The 15,052-nt window shown below is 46.1% G+C and overlaps 1 protein-coding gene and 1 long non-coding RNA gene across 2 annotated transcripts in view; one reads left to right on the forward strand and one right to left on the reverse strand.

Annotated features, from left to right (window-relative positions):
- Positions 1-2,443: 2,443 nt before the first annotated feature.
- LOC146799219 (uncharacterized) overlaps positions 2,444-15,052 on the reverse strand; it is a 171,546-nt gene continuing 158,937 nt past the window's right edge. Inside the window, exon 3 of the long non-coding RNA XR_014969248.1 lies at positions 2,444-2,527. This is a non-coding gene — a long non-coding RNA (uncharacterized LOC146799219). The remainder of the gene's footprint in view (positions 2,528-15,052) is intronic.
- Positions 9,521-15,052, forward strand: part of ZDHHC22 (zDHHC palmitoyltransferase 22) — a 69,631-nt gene continuing 64,099 nt past the window's right edge. The window contains exon 1 of the mRNA XM_085628065.1: positions 9,521-11,119. The gene's annotated coding sequence lies outside the window, so the exon portion shown is untranslated. The remainder of the gene's footprint in view (positions 11,120-15,052) is intronic.

A 15,052-nucleotide genomic window follows, 5' to 3' on the forward strand; every position in this document is an offset into this window, starting at 1 on the left:
TCTGGGCATACCCTCAGCCACTTAGGGCGAACATAGCAGACTCAACAAGATGATTGATGGAGTGCTGAAACTTTTCAACCACTCACCCCCAGTCAAGAGATCTTGGTTTAGTCCATCGTTCTTTTGCAACCTATGCCACCCAGTTTGGACCCAGCCATATGCAAATCAGTCTTGACCCTGCTCCTCGTGAAACAGTCCAGCCCAAACTGCCAGGCCTTCCTTGGACTGGAAACAAGTATACAGGGACCAGTTTCGGGGTATCACCCCATATCAGCCAGGCTAGCTTGAAGCTAGTGGCACAGCAAGCAAGGGACCCACGTCTGGCCATACCCTCTACCACTTAGGGCAAACGTAGCAAACACAACAAGATGATGGACGGAATGCTGAAACTTTTCAACCACTCACCCCCAAAGAGAACACTGACAGAGATTGAACAGAGAGAGTACATTGACAGAGAGATAACACTGAAAGAGAGAGAACACTGACAGAGAAAGAACCCCTACACTGAGAGGACAGAGGGGTAATACTGACAGAGAGAGAACATGACAGAGATATAATACTGACAAAGAGAGAACAGTGACAGAGAGAGAACACGGACACAAAGAAAACACCGAAAGTGAGAGGACAATGACAGAGAGATAATACTGCCAGAGAGAGAATATGACAGAACAAAAACACTGACACAGAGAGAACACTGCCAGAGAGAGAACACTGACAAAGCAAAGACACAGACAAAGTAAGGCCACTGACAAAGCAAGAGAAAACTGACAGAGAGGGAACACTGACAGAGAGACAACACTGAAGAGGGAGAACACTCTCAGGGTGAACACTGACAGAGATTGAACACTGACAGATTTCAGGATTTCTGAAAGCTTTTTTGATCTGTGAAGTGAAATTGCACATCACAACATGAGTCCTGGTGGGGGGGGGCGAGACTTGTAGTGACACTTACATCAAAGTCTTACTCCCGCGGGACACCTCCTTCATCCCTCATGAGGACTCGAGTCGAAATCCTGAAGGCCACATTTAAACCGTAAATTGAAGCGCTTCTAGACACTACAGGTTAGGGTGCGCCTTAGCGAGCGCATACCGCCGTGGTAGTCCATAAAAGGTCCTGACGAATGCTTCACATAATATCTCTAGAAGCAGAAACATGTTGACCACTCTCAAAACTAACAAAGGTGACGGACTTAAATGGTAGCACTTCACTTCTAGTAATGCTATTGCCTTATCCGGCTGTTAGTGCACAGAGACTCCAGCACCATTCACCTAGTGGTGCCTCAGAAAAAGAGAAATTCTGACAAACAATTCACAATGAATGGAGGTGAACTGAACATAGAAAAGAAGTCCAAAAGTGTTTCTTTGTTTCTTTGTTTAATGTTTATTTTAAATAGATACACAACCGCAGCCAACGCGTTTCGTTCCTTAAAGACAAAAAAATTTTAACGGAACTTCTTCAGGGCTGCAACAAAAATAAAGAAGAAATATATATAATACAATCATTAAAACTGACGGACGCACACATATATTTACAAACATTAAAAACAGTTTTTTGTCTGATTTTTTGTTTTTAACATCATTCATTTTATACAAAAATAGAGTTGATATATACAAGAAGATACCCTAAAACCATATAGATTCATTACGTTCTTCTACACATTCTCCTACATTTTATAAATACCGATTTCACAAAAATATAGTAGAGAAAAAAAAAAAATTCCTATAATATGTAATGGTCATCCATCAATATACTAAGTCCGAACAGCATAATAACAATTTCTTTAGAAACTCAAGACAATGATTCAATTCTAAATTTATTAACCAAAGCTGAAACTCATAATGTACAAGCCATTATCTTACCTCAAAGTGACAGCAAGTTAATTACAAGCTTAATATTCCGAGAGTGAAGGATACGAAATGAGCAGTATATTCCACTTGATAAAGGAACTATCCAAAAATTCAGAAGGTATTCTAGAAGAATATTTGAGACAAGAAAAACCGATTAGAACAACCCAAGCTTGTTGGCGTGGTGTTTGAGAAGAAGGGGGAGGATAATTAAGGATGAATACAATGAGTTGGCTCACCCAAATTGATCGCTGAGGGCTTAGATAAATCTAAAGGACCAGTAGTTGAAAATAGAGATACGAGGATCCATTGGGGTGGTGAATTGCAAAGATTCTTACTGAGAATCTAAAATAAATTATGGCAAATAATGAGTCACTTTTATTTAAAAGTGATAGAGATACAATGCGTATAAACAACATTTGCATAAATCATAAAGCACTCCACATGGTTAGCATATATTTCGCAAGGAAAACTAAAAAAGCTTCCAATTTAGATAAACTCAGAAATTACAAACTGCAACTCTTGGATGATATAATAATCAACAAAAAGGGGGCGCTTTTGTTTGTTAGGATTAGCTGGGGTCTCACCTGTACTGTTGCTTCAATTCAAATTGTGAGGAGTATTATCATATACATCATGAATAGATGCTCGGTCTATTGTCAACGAAGTATTAGTCAGACACCTAATAGGGAATATGTAAATATATAAATAAATTGACCGCGAACTTCATTGATGTTCTGTAATCTGATCGGCGTCATGTATATATACATTTTAATCAAGACCTATAAGGCTCAAAACGTCGACTCGTATAGTGAATTTTAAATAAAGAAAAACGGTGAAAATTAATTGAAGAAAAGGAGAAAGAAAAAAAGAAGAAAGTCTAAAACCAAAACTCAGATTTGACATAGGTTTAACAGATTAATCTCTAAAGCTTCTACAGAAGATCTGTGATCATTCAGTGCACCTTATATAGGCACTAGAGGATCTATTAAGTTATAACTAAAATGATATGATACTATAAAGTATACAAACAACCCAATGTATCTCTGATGTCATAAACACTTTGACCCACCAAACTCACCAACCCATACAACCAATATGGCTATTGATCCAAACAACTATCTGGAAATAAAAATGCACATTATTGCATCTTAAAACATCGCTTCGCCCCCTGTCAAGAACGCGTTCTGGAAATTAAAATACTAATTCCCATTGAAATACCTTGATAAGCGTTTTCTGCTCCCATCCCGAATCGCCGACAGCTTTCATGGTACTATTCCGCTGCTTAAGTACCGAGTTTGAACAGTCTAGATAAGAAACACCTGATCTGACGCGTATAATATGACATCATAGATGCGCGACACCCACATTTGCGTAACCTTGCATAAAATGAGCTCTCACTAATAATTCCGCCATTTTGTGACGTCTAAAGTGTAACAATTTAAAGACCACTCTCACTTGGATTAGGACGAAGCCGATCCAATAGTCACCTGAGCTTATACGTCCACCTCACCCCTTTTAACTGTGTCCAGTTTTCCACTATTAAAGTTATTTTTGGATAAAATTGTGACACCTTTTTAATCTGCACTTTCACAATTTGCACTGTCTCCACCAAACCCAGCTCCACTGTAAATCAGGCGTCGCAGCACACCGGAGAGGCACTCCGGTGGGAACCCGATGATGAAGCATGTCACCAACTAGGTTGGTGAGTGAGGGTTCTTTTAAAACACAGTGATTCACTTCTTTGTTATTTCTCAGTCTTAATGGATACACAGAGTGATAACACTGACAGAGAATGCTAACAGAGGGAGAACACTGACAGACAGAACACTGACAGAGAGTGAACACTGACAGAAGAAGACTGACCAAATGAGAAGATTTACAGATGGAGAACACTGACAGAAGGAGAACACTGACAGAAGGAGAAGACTGATAGAGAAAGAAGACTGACAGAGAAAACTTACAAAGCGAGAACTCTGACAGAAAGAAAACACTGACAGATTGCGAGAACGGACAACGAGGGAACACTAACAGAGCGAGAACACTGACAGAGAGCGAACAGAGAGTGACCTCTGACAGAAAGAGAGCACGGACAGAGAGAGAAACTTGACAGAGTGAGAATACTAATAATGTGAGAACAATGACAAAGGGAGAACACTGACAGAGAGAGAGAGCACTGACAGAGAGGGAGAGCACTGACAGAGAGGGAGAACACTGGCAGAGAGAGAAAACGGACTGCGAAAGAACACTGTCAGGGAGAGAACACAGACAGAAAACAATAACAGAGCGAGAACACTGACAGAACACTGACACCCTGAGAAAACTGACAGTAGGAGAACACTGAAAGAGAGAGAACTGACAGAGAGAGAACACTGACAGAGAGAGAAGAGAGAGACCACTGAGAGAGAGAACACTGACAGAGAGAGAGATCACAGATAGAGAGAGAACATTAACAGAGTGAGAACACTGACAGCGAGAGAAGACTAACAGAGTGAGAACACTGACAGCGAATGAACACTACCCGAGTGCGAATACTGACAGAGAGAGAACACTGACAGAGTGAGAACACTGATAGAGAGGGAAGATAAACAGAGAAAGAACATTGACAGAGAGAGAACAGAGAGAGTACACTGACAGAGAGAGAACAGTTACAGAGAGTCAATAGTACATGAACACTAACGGAGTAAGAACAATGAAAGAGATTGAACACTGACAGAAAGAGAACAATGATAGAGAGATAACACTGGCAGAGACTACAATGACAAAGACATAACAATGACATAGATAATACTGACAGAGATAGAACAGAGAGAATGTACACTGACAGATCGAGAACTTGACAGAAAGAGAACAGTTAGACAACACTATCAAAACATGAACAGTAAATAGAGAGAACACTGATGGTAAGAGACCACTAACAGATATAGAACATGGACAGTGAGAAAACAGTGACAGAGTTAGAACACTGACAGCAAGAGAACAGAGCAAGAATACTGGCAGAGAGATTACACTGACAGAGAGATTACACTGACAGAGAGAGTACAGAGAGAGCACACTGACAGAGAGAAAACAGTGTGAGAATACTAACAGAGCAAGAACACTGACAGAGAGATTACACTGAAAGAGAGAGAACAGAGAGAGCACACTGACAGAGAGATCACTTAGAGAGAGACAACAGTGCAAGAACACTAACAGAGCGCGAACACTGACGAAGAGATAACACTGACAGAGTGAGAACATTGACAGAGAGCGAATACTGATTTATCGATAACACTGACAGACAGAGCGCTGACAGAGAGAACACTAACAGAGCAAGAACACTGACAGAGCAAAAACACTGATAGAGAGAGAATAAAGACAGAGCAAGAACACTAACAGAGAGAGAATAAAGACAGAGGGGAACCTTGACTGAGTGAGAACACTAGTAATGTGATAACACTGACAAAGCAAGCTCACTGACAGAGAGAGAGAGAACATTGACAGTGAGAACACTAACAGAAAGAAAACACTGAAAGAGCGAGAACACTGACAGAGAGAGAACACTGACAGAGAACACCAACAGCAAGAGAACACTGACAGAGTGAGAACAATTACAGAGAGAACACTGACATGAGATAGAACACTAACAGAGATAGAGCACTAAAAGAGATAGAACACTGACAGAGAGAGACCACAGTGAGAGAGCACTGACAGAGAAATAACCTTGACAGGGTGAGAACAATAACAATGCGAGAACACTGACAAAGGGCGAAGACTGACAGAGAGGGAACACTGACAGAGAGAGAGAAGACTGACAGAGAGAAAACACTGACAGAGTGAGAACACTGACAGAGGGCGAACAGAGAGAAACCACTGGCAGAGAGAGAACACAGTAAATAATCAAAGGGAGGGAGAGAGAAGAACAGTTTGGATCAAAAACTTCCCTGAAATTACTGTATATAAGTCAAAAGCAAGGGTCTCCTATGAGTCCAGTCTGTCTAGGCGATACCAGCATGTGAGTGAGTTTTACTTTAAAACTCTCACCCTTGGGCAAATCCTGACAGCATGCCTCCTCATACCGTTTTTATGATGAAGTCTAATACTTCCACCATGGGCTGCAACCTGATCTCTTTCAGGGCAAACTTAGATATTTCAAGGGACCTTAACAACAAATAGTTAAAAGGCTACCTGATGCCTACCTGCAACAAACTTTAGCATCACAATAATACCTTGACAGTGTTAAAAACAAATGTGGATACTGTATGTGATCTAATTACATATATATGAAACTGAGAGAGACCCCTTGGGAAGCTCAAGGGAATGGAGTACTCTTAACAAGTATACAATAACAATCCCTTAACAACAACAACACTTGAATGATTCTATTTCGCAATATCACAATGTTTAATTACACATATACACCTTGGAGTTTTTCTACACTTATTATATAAAAAGCATGCATCATATCACGTTAAAAACATATCCCATTTGAGACCCTCAATTGGGCTCTTAAAAACAAATTCACAATATAACAGAAAAAGTATAAATTGTTATACAAATAATGACAAACTGTTATGAGCCCGCATAACAGAAAAAACAACATAAAAGACAATGCACTTTGTCATGTATTGCACATCAAATTGGACCATCAATTTCACAACACAGTTTGTGATATATCTGCCACACTTCTATCTCCAAAACTGTGGCGATCCCTTTGATTGTGCTCTCAAATGCGTTGACGCGTTTCGATGGATTCTCTCTATATAACCATCTTTCTCAAGCCAAATAATAGGCATTTCTCAATTATGATGTCTGTTTTGTTCAATCCTTGATATAGAATGTCCGCTATTTCAGCCTTGCTCAGTTTGTGTTTGCTTCGTCCCACATTCCTCTAATGATTATAATAGGGACAATATTCGAAATTTAAAATGTCCTTTTGGTCTTACGGTTATATTCATGCGACCCCCTTATGTGTGGTATGAATCACTCGATTTTCCACTTCTCAGCGGGCGGAGGAGGTCCGTGATGATCCTCCCTACTAATTACGCCACCTGACAACGTATGATACATGGCGTCAACGCGGAAGTACTCCTGCGGCGTCTTTTGAGATGTGATCTAATTACCCAAGTATCCTTCCTCTCAGTCTACATGTTTCAGCCTTCCTAGAAGACACTGAGGCTTTCTCAGGACAAGTATTTGAAGGATCCCTATGGATTACCTAATCGTTTGGAGGTCAAACAAGTGGGGTATTCCCCCTATTCACACCTCATACTTACATTTACACCATGCATAAACTTTATGCACCTAAGCATTCTCACTCCTCACCCTGGGGGGATAGAACACGGACAGAGAGATAATACTGACATTACAAGAACACTGACAGAAAGAGAACACTGAAAGAGCAAGAATACGGATTGAGAAAGAACACTAACTGCGAGAGAACACTGACAGAGACACAACACTGACAAAGAGAGAACACTGACAAAGAGAGACAACACTGACAGAGCGAGGCCACTGACAGAGAGAGAACACTGACAGGAAGAGAATACCAAAAAAGCAAGAACACCGACAGAGAGAGAACAGAGGGGGAACAGAGATATAACACTGACAGCAAGAGAATAATGACTGAGAACACTGCCAGAGCGAGACCACTGACATAGCGAGAGCAATTACAGAAACAGAAAACTGAAAAAGTGACAACTCTGACAGAGACAGAACAGAGGGAGAACAGAGAGAGTACACTGACAGAGAACACTGCCTGAGTGAGAACACTGCCTGAGTGAGACCACTGACAGGACAAGAACACTGCCAGAGAGAGAGAACACTGCCAGACTGAGAACACTGCCAGAGCGAGAACACTGCCAGAGCGAGAACACTGCCAGAGCGAGAACACTGCCAGAGCGAGAACACTGACAGAGAGAACAGAGTGAGCACAGAGAGAGTACACTGAAAGCGAGAGAAGACTGACAGAGTGACCACTGACAGAGCAGGAACACTGACAGAAAGAGGACACTGACAGAGCAAGAACATTGACAGAGAGAGAACAGAGGGAGAACAGAGAGAGTACACTGACAGAGAACACTGTCAGAGAGACCACTGACAGAGCAAGAACACTGACAGAAGGAGGCCACTGACAGAGTGAGAATACCGAGAGAGAACACTGACAGAGCAAGATCACTGTCAGCGAGAGAACAGCAACAGTGAGAGAACACTGCCAGAGTGAGAACGCTGAAAAAGAGAGACCACAGACAGAAAGAGACCACAGACAGAGAGAGACCACAGACAAAGAGAGACCACAGACAAAGAGAGACCACAGACAAAGAGAGACCACAGACAGAATGAGAACACAGATGGAGAGAGAAATGACAGAGAGAACAGTGTGAGAACACTAACAGCGAGAACACGGACAGAGAGAGACACTGACAGAGCATGAACACTGACAGTGTGAGAATACTGATATAGAGAGAACACTGACACAGCGAGAGAACAATGACAGCGAGAGAAAACTGACACAGCGAGTGAACAGTGACAGCGAGTGAACAGTGACAGTGAGAGAACAGTGACAGCGAGTGAACAGTGACAGTGAGAGAACAGTGACAGCGAGAGAACAGTGACAGAAACTACACTTACAGAGTGAGAACACTAACAGAATAAATACTAACAGCGAGAACACTGACAGAGGGAGACCACTGACAGAGGGAGACCACTGACAGAGGGAGACCACTGACAGAGCAAGAAAGAACACTGACAGACAGAGAGAGAACACTGATAGAGAGAGAACACTGATAGAGAGAGAACACTGACAGAGAGAGAACACTGACAGAATAAATACTAACAGAGCGAGAACACTGACAGAGAGAGAAAGAACACTGACAGAGAAAGAACATTGACAGAGAGAGAACACTGACAGAGAGAACACTGACAGAGAGAACACTGACAGAAACTACACTGACAGAAACTACACTGACAGAAACTACACTGACAGAAACTACACTGACAGAGTGAGAACACTAACAGAATAAATACTAACAGAGCGAGAACACTGACAGAGGGAGAACACTGACAGAGGGAGAACACTGACAGAGCAAGATCACTGACAACGTGAGAACAGTGACAGTGAAAGAACACTGACAGAGAGAGAACACTGACCGAAACTACACTGACAGAGTGAGAACATGGGCAGAATGAACACTAATAGAGAGACAACACTGATAACAAGGGAGAGTGGGAAAGGCTGGGGTGGGAGAAAGGAGGAAAGGAAAGAGCAGAAAACATATGGAAGAGAAAAGAATTGAAGCGATGCTCGGGAGAGAGAAAGGGGAGAGGGAATAGTTTGGGAGGGGAGGAGTTTACACAAAGAGAGGTAGAGAAAGAGACACCTGAGAGACAGGAGGTAGGCAGTACAGAGATATAAAGAGAAAGAGGCAAATTAAGAGACAGCGAGATGGAGGAATACAAAGAGATAGTGAGAAGAGAGCGATGGAGAGAAGAAGAGAATGCATGGAGATAAAAAGGGTTCTAAGAGAGAGGGTGGTCTGTGGGAAGAGGGAGGGGCTCAGCTCGAGGGAGAGCCAGGGAGATGCGTGCTGGGATTTAAAGGTGGGGGAGAGGGGAGCTGGGGATGCTGCCTCTGCCTGCTCCAATCAGATCGCGCCGTCAGTAATTGGAAGGAGTGCGCCGGCAGTTTTAGGAGCCGGTGCTTGGCTGACGCAGCGATTGCTGGTACCCCAGGATGTGCCGAGCAGGGCGGCAGCCGGGAGGACGTCCTCTCGCGGCACTCGAAGGGCTGGAGGTGTCCTCTGCCGATGACAAACCAAGAGCAGGGGCGCTTACAGGGAAGATCAGAACTGAAAGTGCTGAGCGCTAGAAAAGGGCGCGGACTCTGGGCAGCTCCAGAATAAGGGGTGATGGTCGAGCAGATTCCGAGCTAGGGCGGCAGGGGGGCTTTGCAAGACAGTGGGAGATGAAATGACAGCTTCGGAGCAATGGATGCTCAGAGGACACCTTATAGCCGGGTGCTCTTTCTAGAGCTGGGGTGCTGAGTATTAGAGCAGGGGGAGCGGACAATAGATCTCCAGGGCAGAGCTGGCGGGACAACTCAACGCACGGGGGTGTCAGGAAAGCTATAGGACAGGGATGCTGAACGGACAGCTCCAGAACAGAGTTAACCCTACAGCAAGAGGCCAATTAGCACCAAGGCAGGGGTGCTGAACGGACAGCTCCAGAACCGTCCCAGCTCGAGAGCAGGCAGTGCTGAGCACAAGAAGCAGAGACGGCGTCAGAGCAAGGGCAATTCGCCCAGAGTAGGATGTCCTGAAATATCTCGCAGGGGCTGTTGAATCCAGAACAGAGGATGCTCAGGACAATTCCAGAACAGGTGGCCCTAAAGGAACAGCTCCAGAGCAGGAGGTGCCTAGTTCGAAAGCAGGTGGTGTTGAATGGACCATCCCAGAACGTGGGGTGTTGAAGGTACAGACTCCGAAAAGATGTGAAAAGCTCCAGAGCCGACATGCTGAACGTGCAGTTCTAGAAAATGAGATGTTGCTCGGATTCGGACAGTTCTAAAGCAGAAAGTGTTAAGCTCCAAATGAAGGGATGCTGGGAAGATTTATTCAGTGAAGGAAGTGATGGGATCCAAATTAGGAGAGCTGGGAGGACAGCTCTAGAGGGGTGGGGCTGTTGCACTGCAAGTTCCAGTTCTCAAGGCGTTGGAGTTGCTAACTGCTTCCTGGTGATCTATTCATTGGAACAGTCAGATCTCGGATCCCTTCCTGAATTCCCGGAGCGATCCTGAGGTGCATTGGAAGGTCGTTCCAAGCTTTGGCCGCCAGGTGTGAGAATGACCGTCCTGGCTGTCGCTTCGGCGGATTCGCGGATGTCTGCGAGGAACAATAAATGGCGCTAAGCAGACAGTTCTAGGGGATGCATAGCAGAGGTCTATAGTACGGGCAGACAGCTCCGGGACAGGAGTTCGAAGCAGGCAGCTCCAGAGTAGGGGGTTGGGAGTAGGTAGCGGTAGAGCAGGGATCTAAACACACATCACCTTAACCGCGGCTGCTGAGTGGACAGCTCCAGAGCAGAGGCTGCTGACAGACAGCCCCGGGACAGATTGTACTGACCGGAGAGATACAGAACAAGAAGTGAAAAGTGGACAGTTGCAGAGAAATGGTTGGTGAATTCTAGAGTTCAGAGGATTGCAAGCAGACGATGCGGCCAAGGGTCGCGAGTGGAGAGCCTCGGTACTGGCGGTGTTGAGGGGACCGTTACAGAGCCTGAGATGCTAACATCCGAATAAGTAAGTCCTGAGACAAGAGTTTAAAAGCAGGGGTGGTTGCGCTTACGGTTCCAGAGCAGGGTCTGCCAAGGACCGGAGGGTTCTCAGCAGACCGACTTGTACCAAGGGACGCCGAGGGCTGCTCTTCCACTAGCACGTGGTGCTGAAAGGACTGCTCCAGGGCCTCGGATGCTGAGTCGACAGCTGGAGACCAGCGCTTTCTGGACTGAGAGCTCCCGAACACGGGGAATCTCAAGGGCCTGCTCCTGGGGGAGGGTGGGAAGGAGTGTCGGGGTCAGAGGAGTGGTGCTGAACGGACAGCTCCGGCGGAGTAGCGCCTGAACTGAACGGTCGGCTCCACAGCCTGAGCGGACATCTCAGTATGGGGGGTGCTGAACGGATAGCTCCAGAGAAAGACGTCCTAACTGAGCAGCTCTCGCGCAGGGAGCGCTAAGGGACATCAGTCTCCCTGCCATCTGCGGTACCGGAGCAGCCAGGGTCACAGAGACTGCGAGGGACTTCCAAGGTTACTGTCAGCATCCCTACCAGTCCGGCGGCACAATCCGCGACAAGCCCTGGCACTGCGCGCACTCACTCCCTCACAAAGAGAAAACTTCTGTTGTCAGATGCCTCGAGAGGTGTCTCCTGCGAGTCTCAGCTGCCGCTCTGCGCGTGCAGGTGGTGTGACCCTGACTGCGGGCTGGCATGTGACGTGTGCGTGACAAGCTCAATGCGTGAGAGGAAGAGATGTGGTTTAATGGTTATGGGGGTAGAGAGCTCCAGCACAGAGCCAGAAGCGGCAGACCTCACCTGCAGCCTCTGGCACAACGGCATGAGCTGCGATCTGTGAAGCACTGAAGTACGGTGCGTGGTGATGTGTGTGCGGTGATGTGACACGTCATTACTTTGGGATCGCTCTTGCTTTGTTTTATATCCTGTCGCGTGTCGATATTTCCGTTGAGTCATGTGATATAATGTTGCATTAATGTATGAGATGATATATGAAGTGACGTGGAGTGATGCAAAGCGACTGGAAGGCATGGGATATGTTATGAATGGCTATGAAAAGTTCTTATGAAAGGGTATGTTTTACATTGCTTCGTCATGAAGTGTTTCCAGGTTTTTGTGTGCTAAGTGTTCGTACGCTATAATAGTTGATGTGTTGTTCCCTACTGACGTTTGATACGTTCGGCTGTTTGTTGTCACGTGCTGTGTTATGTGTTGATATATTATGTGTTATTAAAAGTTTGAGTTGTGTTATGTACTGTATGAAAACTTATTTTACATGTTGACATGTGCTCTTGTGTTATCAGCATGTCACCTGGTGTGGTTATGTTGTGCTGTGCTGCTCTATGTTACATTACATCATGTTTTGATGTAGTAGGTTATATGTTGGCATTTCTTATTAAGATGTGTATTGCTACATCATGCTATGTTATGTAACCTTCTGTTTTATGTTTTTTTCTAAGATAACTTACAAAGAAGTGTACAAGGTTTAAAAATGAGATAAAAGAATACTGCCAAGAATACAGTTCGATTTGATATATTTATGAAATTTAAATATATGATTTACTGTGCTACATAAATATGTTACAAATACATATTTATTAACCGTATAAGGGACAGGGCACCCTGAAGTACACTGCTGTGTTATATGGTGTCTGGTATTTCATCTGTTGTGTGTAATACTGTATTGTCTACTGTTAGCCTGTAATATGCTGTACTACGCTGTGTTATGCTGTGTTATGCTGTGCCCTGCTACTCCATAGCACCTTTAATGCACCCCAGCCAGGCCCACGGAAGGACAGGAGCAGCCTAGCACCCTAACTAAATGCTGAACTGAAAGGGCAGGAAGTGATACGAGGCCTTACTGGAGGGTAGGGGAGCAGGGAAAGGCGTGATTTTCAAGGCGACCGATTTCCGAGAATGGTGGCTGGCTGAGGCAGTGAATTGCTAGTCATAATGGCTCGCAGGTCTGGAGACAGTGTTCATCAATGTATTTTAATAGCCAGGGTATTTCTTACAGCGCTTTTGATCAAGGCGCTATACAAATGAAGGCAAGAAGACGTTTACCTTGGGATAGAATTACTGTGAAAGAAGGCAGTGGGGTCAAGGTTTGCGACCCATCCCACAGGGTGTTTTTGAAGGAACTTTTTAAGGCGTGACTGAATTCACGTTTTTCTTTTTTTAAACAGAAGTATAAATGACAAGAGGAGCGTGTTCGTAGGTAGCTCACTCTGCAACTTAGATGTGAGTGGGGGAAGGACAGTGTGTGCGGACAACGTCAGTGGTGGTCGTGGGACGGGGACTAAGCGCCGAGAAGCCCAGCAGCGAGGGCTAGAGAGGTGATACGGTGAAATAAGGTGGCAATTCTCCGAGACAGCAGTTGGTTGGCGGACGAACCTTAAGTCAGACTGTGTAGGGCTCGTAAATTGGTTATTCGAACATAAACCGAACAAGGCTGTAGGAATGAGGCCTAGACCTTCATAGAACGTAGTCTCGATGCCACAGGAGCCGTGCCAGTGTGAGGGGGCTTTAAAGCTCATGGCGGTGGCACGAGAGTGAGTGGCGCGAATCTGAGTGAAAACTGTCGAAGTGTTCTGCCAGTCCATGCGGTGACGTCTGCAGCCCGAGGCGTTGACTCGCCCCCTCCCCCACACAACGCGCGGTATTTACAGGGGATTCCTCTGTCACAGTGGATATCCGGAGCTGCCAGGGCTGGCAGGAGCAGCTGGCACATAAGCCGCGTATTGGCGTTGAGATGCTTCGCCGACCTTCGTGACTGTTCCCTTGCTATCAGCCGGCTGCAGACAGGGTACCTGGGCAGGCGTCTGCCTGGACGAGCAGGCAGCAGCGGGAACTCAGATAATGACAGCTGTGGGCCTGAGCCGGGACAGCTCCAGCCGGAAGTGGGGCCGGAAGGGCTGACGCCGAAAATGGAGATGAAGGAAAAATAAAAGGCGATGGGTGTGTAACATTTGTTATTGCCTCATTAGCATTGCAGCGCGCTCGCGCTAAATAAGAACACGGGAGCCGGTATTAGATGGTTGTACACGCGGCTCCGACTAACTAGCCGAGGCCACGCCTCTTTATTATATATCGCTAGCGTCTGACGTAACACGTCAGCGCTAGCGCGGTTCCACAGCGCGGAAGGCTAGAACGCCTCGCGCACGTCAAACACTACACTCCTTCCAACCTTTATAAAACTTTAAGCAAAATATAAAACCAAACGATGCATCTATTACCAGTCTGCCAGTCCTTACAGGTTACACCATATAGTCCGCCAGCTGGGATGAGGGTGCCGGGTTCTTCCTTAGGTTGTAGCGGGATAGGCCGCCTCTGGAAGGGGCCACCTCGGGGGTTCCACGCCTCGGGGTGTTCGGCTCTACCCGGACTGGGGAGCTGCCAGGCGAGTTACCCCCCGGGGTGGCGGGGATGAACTGGGAGCCACTCTCCTCGCTCCGGCCGTCCTCCACCTCCTGATCTTCGCCCGGTTGGTCGGGATCCGGCCCCTCAGGCTCGGCCCCGGGACGGGAGGGTGTTCCTGGGTGGACTTTTTTGAAGAAGGACACATCTCGCGTGACCGTTTCAGCACCTCTTTGAGCTGTCACCATCGTGCCCGTTCGGCGGGTGACAATCCAGGGTTGGGGTTCAAAAGGAAGTCTGAACTTGCTGCCTGGGTAGCGGTCCCTCACGTACACTCGATCTTGTTGTTGTATCGTGGACTCCTTGGCTCCCCTTCGCCGGCTGGCGCGGTCATTCGAGCGCATCCGATTGGCTAAGGTCTTCTCGCTGGTGGCTTGCGCCGGAACCCACGTAGGGTGGTGTGGGATCGTGTCACTCACGACTCTCCCCATGGTGGCTGGTCCTGGCGCTGCCTCGGTCGTGACATGGGGGGTCAACCGGTATTCCCGCAGGAAGCTGTAGATCGCTCTCTCCAGTGGAGATCCGTCA

Source organism: Triturus cristatus, chromosome 9 (genome assembly GCF_964204655.1).
Source record: "Triturus cristatus chromosome 9, aTriCri1.1, whole genome shotgun sequence".
Classification (NCBI taxonomy): domain Eukaryota; kingdom Metazoa; phylum Chordata; class Amphibia; order Caudata; family Salamandridae; genus Triturus; species Triturus cristatus.